Genomic DNA, 15,651 nt, shown 5'->3' on the forward strand with positions numbered 1-15,651 from the left:
CCAGGGAAGGTCAGATTGGTTTACATGAATTTATTCAGGTACTCAAACATTTTCCCCAGTCTTTCTCGACAGGCTCACAATCTTCTGAACTATTATTCGAGACAATAACAAGTGCTTTCCTAAAATTCCAGAGACTATTGAGTATTGGTGACATTAACCTTCATTTAGATGATAACGCTAATAAGGATGTTATCAAATTCAGCACTTTTCTCACCTCTCTGGGTTTCCCTCCTCTTAAGTCCGCTCAAACTCATGAAAAAGGGCACTCTCTTGATATCATTAGCTTTCTTGATCTAACCAATCATAAAACTTTAGTTGAGGATGTTCGTTGGGAACAAGTTCCATGATCTGATCACTTTCTGGGTGCCTCATGTCTTCCTGTTTTTATGTCCCATCTTGGGGCTCAATCTTGTACTCCAAAACTTATTACCTTCCGGAAAAAAATCACAAGTGAACAATTTTGGTCCCAAGTTTGCTTTCTCCCTCAGGCCCGATGCCTCAGAAGTCAACTGGCACAATTGGGTAAACCTTTCTGAGTCCAGCTATTGTTCACTAGCTCCTCTATCAACTAAGACTGTTTCTTACTCTCGTAAGGCTCCCTGGTACCTTCCTTATCACAGAGAACTGAAACAGAAATGCTGAGCACTGGAGCGTAAATGGAAAAAAATCAAGATCTCCTGCTGACAGACAGTCATGGAGGGATAGTATCAGGTCTTATAATGCAACATTAAAAAAAAGCTAGGAAAAATGTCTACGGTGATAAAATTATCAGATCCAACAATCAAAGTAACACCTTGTTTAACATCTGGCACTAATGACTCGTCAATACACCCTTCTTCCCCATTAGCAGATAACTTAGCAAAATTTTTTAACAAAAAGGTTGCTGTTATAAGAGACTCTTTTCCATCATTAGTTTCTTATAATTCTCTGGTGCTGGGTGATACTAATCCAATCGCAATTCCAGCTGATAGAATCTGGATAGCCTTTGAGTTTGTATCTGAGGCCCAGGTTGCAAACCTGTGTCATAAATTAAGTTCCTGCAAATGTGCTCCGGATCCATTCCCTTCATATCTATATGAGAAAATTCTTACTCAGGCCATTTTCTCTCTTACCAAACTTATTAATTCTTCAGGTCTTTTTTCTGTCGAGATGGGTCACATTGTTCTGTCCCCACTATTGAAGAAAGCTGACTTAGATCCATCCTCACCATCTAGCTATCGACCTATAGCGAATATTCCTCTACTCACCAAAATGTTAGTCCATTATATCTGCTCAGCTTTCATCATATTTAGAGTGATTTTTCATTCTTTTATCTTGCCAACATGGATTCAGACCTAATCTCAGTACCGAATCTCTACTCATCTCACTAATCTCTAAGATTCAGCAATTGCAAGCGCGCAATAAGTTTGCAATTTTGCTACAATTCGATCTATTGGCAGCCTTCGATATCGTTCACCATGATATTTTGATTTACCAACTTTCTGAGATAGGTATTGATTCCACAGTCTTAGACTGGTTCTCAAAATTCTTACGATCTCGCTCATATACTGTTAATATGAATGGCACCATGTCATCCTCTTGGAAGCCTTTATGTGGAGTCCCACATGGATCACCTTTATCACCTATTCTTTTCAACATCTATATGACTACTTTGAAACTTTTCCATTTATCCCCCTGCAAAACACTATTTATGTATGCAGACAACATCTTTATTCTCCTTGAAATTGACTCGAACCTCACTAACTTCGTTGGGAATATAATAGAATGTATAATGGAACTTCAGTTTTGGGCCCTTACTGTACAAATGAAACTGAATGAGTCCAAAACAAAGTTACTTTGGCTTGGCCCAAAATTAGAGCAGCTACCTTCATCCATTCTGTTGCCTTCAGGATCCTCACTGCAGATTGAATTCTCAAGTAAAGTTCTGGGTGTCATTATAGATTCAACACTTTCATTCACCGACCATCTTAATTCTCTGGTAAAAAAAATGTTTTTTTTTAGTCTCCATATGTTGAGGAAAGTGAGATCCTGTTTCCATCATCAACACTTTGCTGTCCTTGTTCAATCAATCATCCTTTCGAGGCTGAATTATTGTAATTCGGTCTACTTAGGCTTGACCAAGAAAAGCTTTCAATGACTTCAACTGATCCAGAATACTGCTGCTAGGATGATCTTTGCAAAAAGTAAATTTAAACACGTCCCTCCGCTCCTGCAAAAGCTTCATTGGCTTCCTATAATTTCAAGGGTTTATTTTAAATGTGCCTGCTTAACATTTAAGATCTTGCATGGCATCTTTCCTCCTCTAATTCCCCTGTCTTGGAATTCTGTAAGATTTGACATTACCAGATCTACTCAAAAATTTAAATTGTCCTTTCCTACGCTGAAAGGCGTTACCTACATTGGCAAATTAGGGAAGTCTCTACTTTTCAAAATTACTGAGCTGTGGAATGATTTTCCTATTCATCTGCGTGATCTGGGTTCTTTCCAATCATTTTGAAAACATCTGAAAACTTGGCTATTTTCAAAGTTGTAAATTCCGCTCCTCTCCCTACTATACCAAATCCATATTGTATCTATTCTCCTTTCTAATTTTCTTGTAAACCGTGCTGAGCTCTACTGTTATAGAGAAAATGCGGTATAAGCGCCTGAACAGAGTTTTGGTTCTACCCTGCTCATAGGCGCAGTGAAATGATAATTGTACAAATATTTCCGATAAAATATTGTTTATTAATTTAACATACAGTCCTGTTTCAAGGCATTCATTTGTACAATGGAGGAACAAGTCCGAGTGTGTAAATGCAACTTCCCTGACTTAACGCCCTCAAAATACTGTTCTGCTAGGTTCACTTAAATATACCTAATAAATGACATTTTACTGCCTGCATATAATTGGTCATGAATACTTGGCCCTTGTATGCATATTAGGAGGTGTCTTTCCCCCTCACACAAGAATTCCTAAAAGTTACATTTTAATACTAGCTTATCTAATAAAGAAAAGGTACAGAAGAAACCAGGAAAAAGTATTACAATATAATATACTTACAGAGGAAAAATTATCCATACACAGCTTTAAATCATTTCTCCTTAAAAGTCAAACTACTGCTCCCATATTACTGAGTCATTTAAGAGCATGCACTGAAAATCCTGTGTCTCAGTGAAAGAGAAGGGGAATGACCAATCCACTCCCACAAAACCTACATTTTCCTATATGCATCCTCCAGTACAATTTTTTAGAGGTAATTATATTATAATCTGAACCCTTGAATATGAAAGTTCTTACATTATTAGTTTACTAAAATTTAATTTGTCATATATGCATTTTGTATATCCAATTAGCATGTCTAACTTTACCCTGCAAAAATGAGAGGGGAACCCCTTCCCCTGGAATGTAATCTTTGTAGTAAGAAAAGTCCATCTCTATAGCAACCAGGTCAAAAGCCAAACCTTATCCGCCATAGGTCTTTGGAGACCAGCCTGGGCACACATTGAAACAATGGAACTTCATAAAACTAAGCTACAGCCTGGGTGTAACTGCTCTGGTCTTCAACAGAGCTTATATATTAATTCTAGTGACCTGAGAGAAGGCCTACTGCTGTTTCCAGTGACCTCAGCACAAAACACATATTTAGGTCAATATATTATCCCATATTTGTCTTATCTGGTTTGTGTTCTGGCTTATCCAATTATAATTTTATATAGCCATTTATAAACCCTTCTCCTCTACCCTAACTAGTAAATCCAGAGCAATGGGAGGAAAATATAATGGCTATTTTATTTTTCATGTTTGCCCATTCTACCACATATCTGTCCAATTTTAATAGGCTGCCATGCCCAGGTTCAAAAGAGCCACATCAAGCCTAAGGCTTAGTTTAGACATTTCAAACAATGTGTCATATCTATTTGCAATTTGTTCAGCAGTTGGCATGGGGATCTGCAATCTTCAAAATTAGTCTGCTTTGTATTTAAGGAAACTTGGTCTACTGTGGCCTGTATTGCAATTTCACTATTGGAATGCTCTGTCTTCCCTTTTATGATAATACCTTATTCCAAACCATGCTCTTTTGAACGACTGTTTGCCTTCCCCAAGTTTCTAGTTTATAAACTGCTCTATCTCCTTTTTAAATGTTCCACCTGCCTAGTATGTCATCCAGTTCCTAACAAATCTAAAACTCTCTTCCCTGCACCATCACCTCATCCATACATTGAGACTCTGGAGCTCTGCCTGTCTCTTGGGTCCTGCATGTGGAACAGGAAGCATTTCTGAAAATGCTACAATGGAGGTTCTGGATTTTTAACTTCCTACCTAAGAGCCTAAATTTGCTTTCCAGAACCTCTCTACCACATTTCCCTGTCATGACATATGAGGTCCGCCACCTTTGTACCAGGCAGACACGTGACCAAGCGATCCTCATGTCTATCAGCCACTCAGCTAACTACATGCCTAATGATCAAATCTCCCACTATAATGGCTGTCCTAACCATTCCATCTGGAGACACATCCTCAGTGCAAGAGGACACTGGGCTGGTCCTCACTACAGAATTGCCTCCTACTTCATCAGGGTGATGCTCCTTTAAAAAGGCCTCCCTCTTCCAAACCAGCACAGAGGCTGCCAGACTAGAGATGGGACTTTTCTATAACATCCCTTTAGGTCTCCTCTGTGTACCTCTCTATCTACCTCAGTTCCTCCAAGTCTGCTACTCTAGCCTCAAGAGATCATTCCCTGAGCGCTAAGAGCTCTTTGCGCTGAGCACATACAAGACTTCTCACTGACTGAGAGATAATCAAACATGACATTCAGTGCAAAGGACTGAATAGCCCCCATCTTGCTGCTGGATTGCTGCTTGCATCTTAATATTGGTTATTTCTTGTTAAGTTGCTATGGAAGTTGGAAAATGTACTCTAAGGCAGTGGTGTACCTGGCATGTGTGACACCCGCCCATCTTTTTAGCACCCCCCCATCTGTACGAAAAACATGATTTTTAGTAACAAGCCACACGTCACACATGAGTCTTAGGAAAAGGCAGCATCTTACATACTGCAGTGAGAAGTACAACAGCAATACACCCATTGTAAAACCAAACAAGCCAGACTAGTACAGATTAATCCTGCAGTCAATCCTAACAGAAAACTAAGTCTTTCGAACACACAGAACACAGAAAACACCTTCACCTAGTATGGAATGTCATCACAAACTTACCCCTCCCACTTTTACAAAACTGTAGTGTGGATTTTAGCCACGGTGGTAACAGCTCTGATGCTCATAGAATTCTGAGCATCAGAGCTGCTACCACCATGGCTGGTGCTAAAAAACGTTCCAGTTTTGTAAAAGGGGGGATAAAATAGAAATACATAGACAAAGGTTAAATTGAACCAGCAAGAAGCTGGACGCTGCATACAATGCAATACCACAGAAACAGTGACAAGTCTCCTAAAGCAATAAATAGAAAATTTTTGTTCAGCCTTTGTCTTCTCTGGTTTCTGCTTTCCTCATCTTCTTGTTATTCTCTCCCTTCCATCCACTGTCTGCCATCTCTCTGCCACTATATGCCATCCTCTCTCCTTCTATGCCCCTTCCAGAAACTGTATGCCTCCCCCTTCCATCTCTCCTTTCACCCCCATTGGTCTGGTATCTGTCTCCTCTCTTTCCGCTCCCTTCCTCCTGTTCTTCCCTGGTCTTCCTTCTCAATTTATTTTCTGCCTCTGTCGAAATTCTTTTTTACTATTCAGTCAATTTCCCTCTTTCACTGTGTCTACCTATAGCTTGCCACCTCTTTCTCTCACCCCTTCCAGTAACTAACTCTATCCTCTTCCCTCAATCCTGCATGTGCCCTTTTTTCTTTCTCCTCCACACTTCCATTCAGCAGCTGTCCTTCCTCTCCCCCACACTTCCATTCAGAGTCTGTTTCCCTCTCTCTACCCCTTCCATCTACTGTTCACCCTCTATCTCGCCCCTTCCATTCACTGCCCTCTGTGCTTTCTATCCAGTGTGCATCCTCTCTCTTCCATATGGCATCTTCCCTCTTTCTATGCTCCTTCCATAAACTATCTATCCCGTGCCCCTTCTCTCCTTTGTACATGATTGATTTCAACTCTGTCACCTCTCCGTTTTTCTCTGTCACCACCCCCTCCCCTATGCTCTGGCATCTCTCTCTTCTCCTTTCTTTCCATCCCACCTCACGGTCTGGCATCATCCCTTCCCTGTTTCCTGGCATCTCTCTCCTTTCCTTTTCTTCCATCTCTCCCTTCCCCCCTCCATGCTCTGACATCTCCTTCCTTTTCCCTTGATCTGGCATACCTTCCTCCTTCCCTCCATGCCCTGGCGTCTCTTCTTCCCTCCAAGCCCTGGCATCTCCTTTCATTCCCTCCAGTTGGGTACAGCAACACTCTCCCCCTCTGCTCCCTTTCCTCCTTCTGTCACCCAAGGCCTGGTGTCCTGAACTTCATCGGGCAGCAACAGCATTCACAATTCACTGCTGTTGCTGGCTTCAGGCCTTCCTCTCTGTTGGGTCCTGTCTTCATGAAAACAGGAAGTAGGCAGGACCCGGCAGAGAGGAAGGCCTAAAGCCGGCAACAGCAACGAATTGTAAAAGCTGCTGCTGCCCGAAGGTAATGGTGCCAGGCCTTGGAGCACCGAGGCAGACCGCTTCTCCCCCCTCTCAGCCGAACCCCCGCTGACCCTCCTATCTCTCCTCCCCCCCCCCCGGTGAACCTTTCCGACCCTCCCAGCGAGAGCAGCAAACCCCCCCTCCAGTAGCGTTGGCTGCTTCGTGGCTTTCTCCTGCCGGTGAAGCGTCACTGATGGGCGGGAATTGAACACTAGACAAAGACGTTCCTTAACTACTATCTGTGCCTTAATCTGGATCTTATGCAACTTAAAATACAACTTTTTATATAAAAACCCTAACAAAGTCTAAAGGCTACATTATTGCCTAACGTTGCTGAGCTAAAAAGTAAAAGAATGACAATGAAATAATTTACCTTTTATCAAGTTTGAATGCCAGCAGGTAAGATATTCCAACGGAGTTTTTCTTCCCCTTAGCAGATCCTCCCTAAACACCTCTTCAGGACAAGGAACAGCTGAGGTCTGGGTTACCTTTATATTAGCTGTTTTTCTAAAGTGAAAATGTCAGCTACACCTCCTGGATGAGTCACTGCACTGATCCTGACCTTTTGACTTTTCTCTTTAACCTTCAGGACCACTAGACACATTACACTAGAAAACAAACTTTACATATTAAAATTTGAAAAGACTAATGTCAAACATCAAGAGTGTGGTGGCAGTTTTGGAAACTTGGTTCCGTTCAGGATGTTCGCCTGCATTGGGTGCAGTTTTTTGTTGAATATATAAAAGAGTAGTGCAGGAATGAGGAAGGGTAGGGGGTAGGAGGTTGTAATGATAAAGAGTTTATGTGGATAAAAGTTTTGGAAGTAAAATGTGCGATGACCATTTGGCTGAAGAGAAGAAAATCTGTGATGGAGTGTAGAGACCAAAATGTTAAGACACTGGGGTCGTATGTGGGTTTCCAGGAGAAAAAGTTTAAAGCACCATGTGAATGCATGAATTACGGTACATCTTTGGAATTTCTCATTTCTTGTGGACCAATTGTTAATGTGCTAATTGTTTGCTCTTTGTCCTGAGAAATTTTTTTTAAATTCTGTACATTCTTCTTTTAAAGCTGTACATACTTCTTTTGTCTTTTAAAAACACTAAGGTGCCCTTTTACCAAGCTGTGGTAAGCACCAATATATGCTCACTGCAGCTTAAGATTGAGTCCTGTGGTAATGTGTGTGCACTACCTACATACTAAAAAAGAAAATTTTTATTCATTTGGTCAAGAGGATATGTTTAGGGAAGGGCCTGGAGCAGGTCTGCACTAATGATTTAGTAGAGTCACCACTACTGAATGCTGAATAGCACATGAGCCCTTACTGTCTGCAAAACAAGTGGTGATAAGGGTTCACACACTAATTTTTATTAGTGGCAACATTAGTGCATGGCCATCAATTCAGAAAACAAAAATCAGCTATTTTTTAGCTACAACAAAAAGTGGCCTTAGTGTGTGAGAAAGACTAGTTCAAGGATGCACTAAGGCCACAGCTCTATAAAAGGGCCCCTAAAATTTACATTTAAAATGAGGCAATCTTTTAGGGGAGGGGTGTATGCTGGGAAAATATTTTCCAAACACACAAATTCAATAAATATTTTAAAAGGGAAAAAGACCTCAGAGACCTTAATAGAAAACTAACATTTTAACAGTTTTGTTAAAATTTTATTTCCCCCTGATCTGTTCAAAATTTACAGACATTCTACATCTCTAGGTCCCACCTATAGAAGTAGAAAGATTAGGTTCTTACCTCTGCTAATCTTCTTTCTTGTAAATCCCCACACACTATTTCTGAACAAGCGGGTTGTGAACCTATCCTTGCCAGACAAGCTTATAGGGAGACATAAATACCGTATTTTTCGCTCCATAAGATGCACTTTTATCCCACCTAAAAGTGGGTGGAAATCTCAGTGTGTCTTATTTAGAGAAGGTACAAAATTACAGCCCTCCATACCGTTTAAAAACACCCCTTCCGCTGCCCCGCCGCATGCCCGCTACACTTTTGTAAAACACCCCACCACCCTGCACGCCCACCGCTGCCACACCTTTTTAAAAACCCCAACCTCCCCCCGCCCGCTTACAAATAACCTGGTGGTCCAGCGTGATCCCTCCTTCGCTGTCTCTTCTTCTTATTTCCCAGTCAGCGTCGCAGAGGTCAGAAGAAAGAGTTGGTCAGGAGCAAAGCTTTCCGCACTCCTGAGGTTGAAGTTATTCAGTTGCTACAGCGGCTAGGCTGGGTGATCAACTTCCAAAAGAATCATATTGAGCCAACACAGGACACTTGGGGGGGGGGAGTTGGTCTCCCACGCCTGGTCAACTCTTTCCCTTGTGGTGGCTGGAGCCAAGGTGAAGGGTTGGGGCTGCTCCCGATAGCAGTAGAGCTGCCCTGCTGGGTTTTATTTTTTTTTTTTTTGGGGGGGGGGGTTTCCAAAGATGAAGCGGCGCAGCAAGGGCCATTGGGGGCAGAGTTGGTCTCCCACACCTGCCAACTCCTTCCCTTGTGGTGGCTGGAGCCAAATGGAGAGCCAATTGGGGCAACTCCCGATAGCAGTGAAGTTGCCCTGCCGAAGGAAGCTGTTTTGTTTTTAAAGGTGGAGCGGCGCAGCAAGGGCTGTTGGGGTGGAGTTGGTCTCCCACACCTGGCCAACTCCTTCCCTTGCGGCGGCTGGAGCCAAGTGGAGAGTCATTTCTAGGCTTGATTATTGCAATACATTGTATCATGGTATAACCCAGAAAGAAATAAGAAGACTACAAATTATACAAAATACAGCAATAAAAATTATTACCAATTCAAAAAAATATGATCATGTCACACCTCTGTTACAAAAAGCACACTAGTTACCAATCTCGCACAGAATAATTTTTAAAATTGCACTGATAACCTTTAAAATCCAACAAACACACCAATATTTCTGGATCATCTTCTAATACCATATTCTCTGGAGAGTTACGACACTTAGATCAACAGAACAGCATCTGCTGACTATCCACTCTTTAAAAGTAATTGGTACTATGAGATCTACTATTTTTTTGGTTATAGCACCCCAGATCTGGAACAACTTACCAATTTACTTACGTGGTGAATCTTCACTAGAAAAATTTAAAAGCTCTTTAAAAAGTTACTTGTATAAGGATGCATTTGAGACATAGATAGCATAATTCATCTATCAATGCTTTTGCTCTAATACCTAATTTTTTTAAAAAATTCTTTATTGATTTTTAATCAAAAACAGTGTCATACAAATGAAAGAACAAAAGATATTCCACATATTACACTATTATCTATAAAGGTAACATAAATATCATTCAATAATTTCATTTTCCTGCATATAATTATATCCTAATATACAATACAAATAAAGAATAAAGTTACCCAAATATCACTATCACTGTATGTAGTACAGACATTAACCCACCAAAATATATAATTAATTCTATCATGGTTTCTCCAATTACTTGTAATCAATTGAATGGCTATACCTGTTAGGATCATAAATAGATGACATATTTATCTAGAGTGGGTTTCACATGTAAAATTGTTTCACAAATTATAGCCTCATATGACATTGGAACATTTGAATCTAGTACTAAATTTATTTGTCCCCAAATTGACTTCCAATATATTAATATAAACGGACAAAAATATAACAGATGATCCAAAGTCCCTATACCAGTATTGTAGGGTCATGAAATAGTTAACTGTTGTTTAAAATATTGCTCTGGCCTACATAGCTGAAAACAGTGTATAATCTATTGACTGCATCTGCCTAAAATGTATGTCCCTACCTTACCACATTGTAAGCTGAATAGATAAGAGTTTGAGCCATGATGTACCCTGCCCTTCTGTACATTTAACTGTAAGAGTTAGATAGGTGTCCTGCTAGTGACCTGCTAGTGTGAGCTTAGAACCAATGAGTGTTAAGAAAAGTAACACGTGAAAAGCTTTTTCTAGAATTCAGTTGTATAGCCAGAAAAATGAATAAATATCTCTGTAACTTCCTGGTTTCGGCACTTCTGAGCCAGCTTGGAGCTCAGGGGTCCAGCATGCATGCTGTGAATAAAACTTGTACTTTCTTCACGCCTCTGACTTTGTGTGTCCAAGTGACCTTTCATTTGGCGCCCGAACAGGGACTTGAAGGTCTCTTGACCACTGGTTACTCGATTGGTCACTTGTTTCTGGTCCTACGGCTGATATGTCTGCTTAGCCGGCTGCCTTCCTTTTGGGGAGTTGGCAGACCTCAGGACGTTGGACCGCTTCAACTGACTTATCTAGTCTCAGTTTAAAGTACAAGAATCTGTATCTGTACCTGGAGTGGCCACTATCTGGTAAGTGGGGATTGATCATCCCTATCCTGTCTCTCGTCTCCTGCCTAGTAAGCCATGTGATCTGTCGCTGAAAAGTTGTGGGAAAGGGATTCTAGGAACTGTTATTTTCTGGTTGAGTAACTGAACTGAAATCTGTTGTGTTTTGTGTGTTTGAGAGTGTCTGAGACATCCTTGAGGACGAAGCGAGTGTGGACCTGTTAGTACTGCGTTTCCCTAGTACGGAGACGGGCGGGGCCAGGAATTCAGGGAAGTGTTTTTGTCCTCCATTGCACAATGGGGGGATGTCTGTCTACCTGTGGGGATCCCTTGATATGTTAGCTAATTTTAAAAAAGGAATTTGTCTTTGATTATACTTAACAAATCAACCCTTATTTGTCTGTGCCAGTTAGAATGGCCGATATTTGGTGTGGGCTGGCCCCCTCTGGCTCCCTGGAAGAGGACATAACTCGTCAGGTTTTTATGCATTCGTTTGCTGTCAGTTCCTCTTCCAGTCAGCCAATTTTTGCATTCCAATGGGAAAACCCTTCCACTGGACAAACCTCCTAAGTAACCTGGACCCGTCTACCCCAGGGCTTTAAAATTAGCCCCTCTCTATTCAGCACTGCCCTTGCTTTAGACCTTGCCAAATTCTTCCCTTCATCTGATTCCCAAGTCCTGCAGTATCCCGGGTTCTTTATGACTTCTGTCTGTTCAAATGTATCAGTGAAGTTTAAACTGTCAGTTGTTCACAGCATGAGAGGAGAGTACTTTTCCTTTTGTGCTGATAAGGGCCATGAAGTGTGTAGCACTTCCAATGTGGTTTCTCCTGAAACAGATAAGTGGTTTTGCATTTGAAGTTTTTGGCTATGTTATAATATGCATATTCAGAAATGCATATAAACAAAAAATATGATTTCTGGAACTTATATTCCATGCTAAAAAGAAGTTCTTTGTCCAAATTTAGTAGTTATTTGTCTAAATTTAAAAGTTCTGAAAAGGACTACATCTGTAATTTGATCTCTTTGATCTTTAAGCAACTCTCTCTCCTTTGTGAAATTCTGTAGGAAGGGGGAGTAAGTCTCTACTGAGACCCATGTTGATTGTAAAAAAAAATAAAAATGAACAATGTTTAAACTTGTGAGTACAGTAAAACTTTGGTTTGGGAGCATAATTTGTTCCAGAAGTATGCTTGTATTCCAGGGCACTAGTGTACAAAAATATACATACTTGTATTGCAAGCCCTTGCTCGTTTGGAACAGTCACTGCATTCCTGCAGCGTCATATAGAGAGGAACCATTGGCTCAGTTGTGAAAATGTGATGCTTCTATACTGTATGTACGTGTATTGCAAGACGTTGCTGGTATAGCAAGTTAAAATTTAATCATTGCTTGTCTTATAGAACACTTGCAAACCAAGTTATTTGCAATCCAAAGTTTTACTGTATATTCCAATCTTTGTTTTGTATTTCTGTATATAAAAAATGTAAGTTTAGGTATAACAATGTAATTTTTAGGAATGCTTTTGTATTGAAGTAAATATTTTTGCCAGTCAGCTGATAGTGAAGGGACTGCTGCTTTAGAGAGCGCTTGTGTCAGACTACCCTGCTTAGTGGGTGGATCCAGAACTGCATTTAGCTTAATTTTATAAGTCAGCTCTTTGGGGTAGGAACCTGATATAGAATAGGGATTGAGAACAATTCTTATGTGTTAGTACACATCTTAAGTTCAATTATTTTGTACCTTCTCTAATCTTTTGTAAACCACATAGCTCTTCACGGTATTGCGGTATATAAACTGTTATTATTATTATTTATCTGAGTCTTTCAGATAGTGGGTCTGCCTTTTAAATTTTCCTGTGGCCATATTTACATTGATTTCAAGTATGCCTTCCTCGTGTCACCTACCTTGGCTTTCAAATCTCCAAGGGTACCAGGTCCCTTCCTACACCGAGGTCCAGGCTGTCTGTAGTCTCCCTGTCCCTGATAACTGCAAGGCTCTGAGCACCTTTCTCAGTATTGCAGGATACTGTCCCATCTGGATCCCTGATTTCTCTACTATTGCTCGTCCTCTGTATGATTCCACCAAAGGCGCTGACTCAGCCCCTTTTGTCTGGACCCAACTTCAGGAGTGGTCTTTTCGCTGCCTTCAAAAACTTCTGACTCAGGCCCCTGCCTTCTGCCCAAGAAGCTGAGCTTTATGCCCTCACTTTTGCCCTGCGCCACTCTGCCTCTCAGTCTTGCAATATATATATACTGACTTGCATTCCCATAGGGCCATCTGGAAACATCGAGGTTTCATTATAGCCTCCGGCCGCCTGATCCATCATGCTCCCCTCATTCTTGACCTTCTTGAGGCCGTACAACTACCCTCACGTGTTTCTGTTATGCACTGCCATGCTTACAGACGCGTGATGGACCTTGTCTCTCGTGGCAATGCCCTTGCCGACCGCACAGCCCGAGCTGCCAGTCTCTGCCCCCTCTTTCGGCTCCTCTGTATACAATCATTCCTTTTCTGGATTCCCTTACACCCCAGTACGCTTCTCAGGAACAGACTTGGGAATGCATTATTTTGGGCCAGTCTGTCCTGAAAGGGGGGTGGATACAAAATGCGCCAATCCAAGTGCCAATCCAGACCCACACACTGATACTTCAAACGCAAGCACAACACCCTCATAGTTATTCCTCAACACCTGGCCCTCACGATTGTCAAAAGATGCCATGATCTGGCACACTCTGGAGAACCCGCTATGAAAATTGACTCTCAAGAGACATTTCTTTATCAATCACCTTGATCAGCTAGTCCGGAATATGGTCCGACAGTGTGTTGTCGGTTCTAGAATAAAATTCCCAATCAGATGACTGCCACCTCTTGGATACCAACCTATTGGAACATATCCGATGCAGGTTCTGTCTGTAGATTTTACCCACATGCCCATTTCCCGTTCCCTCAGTCACTTCCTAGTCTTCACAGACACCCTGACTAGATGGGTCAAAGCCTTCCTTACTTGCACTGAACGCGCCAGAGACGTAACCAAACACCTCCTGAATAATTCCGTGCCTCGATCTCCTTGTTTTTATAGGCAGTGACAATGGCCCTGCTTTCATTGCCGATGTTGTCCAACAAATTGCTCAGGCCCTCCAAATTGAATAGAAATTATATGCTGCTTACCATCCTGAGAGCTCTGGTCAGGTCGAAAGAATAAACAGAACTCTTAAGACCCTTCTCACAAAATGAATTGAAGAAACTAATCTGTCCTGGCCTGTCCTGCTGCCTTCTGTTCTTTTTCAGATTAGATGCATCCCATCTAAGCCCCATTTGAGCTCATGTCCGGCCGGCCACCACCCATTGTGAACCCAGATCCTGGTTCCTTTGCTACTCTGGGATCAGATATCCTCCAGAGTCAGGTCCAGTCTTTAGCTAAAGCCCTTTAAGAGCTCCACAAATGGGTCCTGGAAAGGGCCCCACTATCGATAGCTACACAAGTCCATGGGTATGTCCCTGTAAATACAGTATGGCTAAAACTTGGAAGTCAGACCCCCTGAAACTTAGGTGGATAGGTCCTTTTACTGTAATAATTTCTTCTCTTACAGTTGTCAAGGTGTCCGGACATGAAACTTGGTTCCACTACAACACGGATCTTCAGCTGAAGCTTTCTAAGACCTCAAAAGTTCTGAATATTTACCACTGTACTTAGCAGGTGTTCTGAATATAATTCTTTATAAGTGTTTGAGTTTAATTGACTGCCTGTGGTTCACACTGCCTTTAGCAAGTGTCTTGAGTATAACTGTTTGAAGTTTTCTAAGTTGTGCCTGAAAGAAAAATGAGCTTCCTATGTTAGTATATATAGATATGATATTTGTGTTGCCCTCACTTATGTTTCTTTCTTCTGTATTTTGTACTTAACAAGTGCAGCCCCTTTGCCTGATGTTTGTTTGCATGAAGGAGCTAAGTACAGAAAGTGTCAAACATTTGAGGATATTTTCTGTTTCCAACCTACTGGTGATGAAGTTTAAAAGTGGGCGGAAATCTGCATTGATGATGTTGAGGGTCCACTTATCAACTAGACTCTTATTGTAGACCCCACTCGCCCGGTGTCTTTGTATTGTGATACATGTGTGCTATTTGATGTTTCTCAAGGTCATGGTACTACCCCTAATTCAGTTTTGTGTGGCTCCCTAGATTGACAGCGTTATTATACCAAATGTGCTAAGTATATAGGTCTGTATAACCTGATGCCTTTAAGAACTGCCCCTATGAGGAAACCTTCACTAATGGTTGAGCCTGTCCTTTATGAGAAAGAATACCCCGTCTGCCTCCCTTACTATAGGTCCTAGCTCCGGCCCCTTGTGTACTACAGGCTACTGTAATCCCATGGTTTTCACTATCACTGACCCATATAACTGGAATGCCAATGTCCAAGTCCAGAAGGCCAGAGACTGCATGGCATTGTATATTGATGGTAAAAGGTGAGACCCAGGTACTGATGTATATGTCCGAATTGTATCCCACTCATGTGCTCCTGTCTATCACTCTGTGGTGTTTCCCCAGTTTTATGAAAGTAGATACTAATATCCTGTAATCACTAGAAATCTGTTTATATAGTTTGCTGAAACTATAGGTCAGACTCTTAATGTTAGCAATTATTTTGTATGAGGAGGGACTGGTATGGGAGAACAGTGGCTATGGGAGGCAATGCAGCTGGACATGTTAAACCTGACTTCACAGACCCTCACTTTTACGT

This window comes from Geotrypetes seraphini, chromosome 1 (genome assembly GCF_902459505.1).
Source record: "Geotrypetes seraphini chromosome 1, aGeoSer1.1, whole genome shotgun sequence".
Lineage (NCBI taxonomy): Eukaryota > Metazoa > Chordata > Amphibia > Gymnophiona > Dermophiidae > Geotrypetes > Geotrypetes seraphini.